The following is a 2,440-nucleotide window of genomic DNA, read 5'->3' as shown; positions in this document are numbered from 1 at the left end:
TCATATTAGAATCTCTAGGTTCCCTAGCTCCCTGTGAATTCGATCCCTAAGTACTACAACTCGACCTCTTATTTGAGAGAGTATAAATCACTCCTTAGGATAGTTTGAGTGGCATCAAATTTGGCGCCGTTGCCGGGGAGCTTTGATCGCCTGTTTTCTAATTTTTGTTAAGTATTCTGACAGAAAATTTTTTCTTGGATTTTCAGGTACATGCCCAGCAGTACCAGAAGCAACAAGGAATCACAACTGATATTCTCACCAGATCCTGCAAGTCTGGAACACACGATCCGTAAGGAAGCGCGCTCCCTATCGACCGACAACAACAACTCCGTGTCGCTCGATACTGCTAAACCACTGTCGACCCATACACCAGTACCGTCGACAGATTCTCGCTCACCCCTATCGATCGACAACACAGACCTTCCGTCGACCGATAACCTTCACCCGACATCGATCGACATTCCATCTCGGACTTCGATCGATACTGAACCGCGAGCAATGGTTGCGCCTTTGATACTTGTTCGGGACAACCATGGAGACCTGCAAGACTAGGAGGGTCATCTGCGTAATGCAGCAGGTCAGAGTTAATGCAGGTAATGCAGCATGTCATAGAATAGATGCTCATGGGGCTGCAATCCCTGAGCCTGATGCTACTTCTACATGTACTACCTTACCTGTAGATGAGGCTGCGCAACCCAAAACGTTGGCTGACTACAACCATCCAGATCGCTACTACACCAACAGATCAGCCATCCTTCCTCTTACCATTGAGAGGGATTTGAGCTGCAAGCGCAGTACTACACACTTGTGGGACAGTTGACCTACCATGGACTATCCCACGAGCATCCTATGGACCATCTGGAGAGGTTCGAGGATCTAATTTCTGCTATTAGAGTCAAGAGAGTCTCTGAAGACTACCTATTATGCAAGCTTTTCAGATATTCACTTGCTGGAGAAGCTCTGCATTGGCTCAAGCAGTTACTACCAGGATCTCTTAAATCCTGGAGCGAAATCAAGAATGCATTCTTATGCAATTTCTTTGATGAGGCGCGTGCTGAAGACTTGAGGAACAAGATTGCTATATTCACTCAGGAGCCTGTAGAATCATTCAGAGGCTCTTGGATAAGATTCAAGTCTTACCAGAGAGATTGCTACACCACAGATTCAATGAAGTACAACTACTCAGTACTTGCTACAGAGGCATCGCGGTGCAGTACCAGATGGCTCTTGATGCTTCCAACAATGGATACTTCAACCCCAGGAATCCAGAGGAGGCAGTCAAAGTGATTGAAAACTTAGCATCCAGCAACAGCACCAAGAACACTGATTTTGAGAGAAAGAGATCTGCCATCATCCTTGGAAATGATCAGATGGATGAGGTGAAGACAAAACTGGACAGTGTTCACAAGCTTCTCAAGAAGCAGGTTAGCTTTGTTGAAGATGCAGAAGCTGTAGAGGGTAGAATAGAGGAAGAAGAAGTAAACTACATTGGTGGAGCTGGATTCCAAGGAAACCAGGGTGGAAACAGAAACTCCTATGGAAATAGGAGTAACTTCAACCAAAACTCGCAGTACCAGAAACCCTACAACAACAGCTACAACAACAACATGAATTTTGGAAGTTCCTACTACCAGAAGCCACCGCCATGTACTCAAGAGAGCAAGATTGAAGAGATGCTCGATAGGGTTCTTGAGGCACATCAGAGAATAACAGTGGACTTCAATGGGAAAATAAATTCTGTCTACACCAACCTGAACACAAAGTTTGAGACTTTGAGCAGTCATGTGAAGAAGTTGGAGATGTAGGTTGTGCAGACAGGAGATGCTGTTAAGAGGTAGGATACCTTGACAAGAGGAGTAGGGGATGATGTGATGAAACACCACGTGAATGCCTTTATTGAGGATGACTTTTGGCAAGTGGTGAAGGAAGAAAAGCTGCAAGAAAACGATTTCGAGGTAGAAAGTTTGATGAGCTTCGGCGGGTCACATTGGTGTCGATCGACGCCAGACCTCGAACATCGATCGACATACACCAGTCCATATCAATCGACAGGAACTTCAGAGCATCGATCGAGGATGCCTACGGAGTCAACCGCGTCTTTCAATGCCGTGAAGATTCTAACTCACGAGGAGTTCGCAGCAAAACACCCACATACGCCCAACCCTGACAATCTCGATCGACAGGAGTACCAGAGTATCGATCGACAACACCTACGGAGTCAACCGCATCTTGCAATGCCGTGAAGATTCTAACTCACGAGGAGTTCGCAGCAAAACACCCACATCCGCCCAGCCCTAACAATGTCCGAATCGATCGACATGCCAACAGCAACGTCGATCGATACTCATAAGCTAATATCGATCGACAATCATCACCTCCTATCGATCGACGAACCCCTATCACCTACCGAGTGCAGATGCCGAAGATAGATGTGGCACGA

The sequence above is a fragment of the Brassica oleracea genome, chromosome C7 (genome assembly GCF_000695525.1).
Source record: "Brassica oleracea var. oleracea cultivar TO1000 chromosome C7, BOL, whole genome shotgun sequence".
NCBI classification, from domain to species: domain Eukaryota; kingdom Viridiplantae; phylum Streptophyta; class Magnoliopsida; order Brassicales; family Brassicaceae; genus Brassica; species Brassica oleracea.
The sequence above is the reverse complement of the archived record's forward strand: the minus strand, read 5'-3'. Positions refer to the sequence as shown.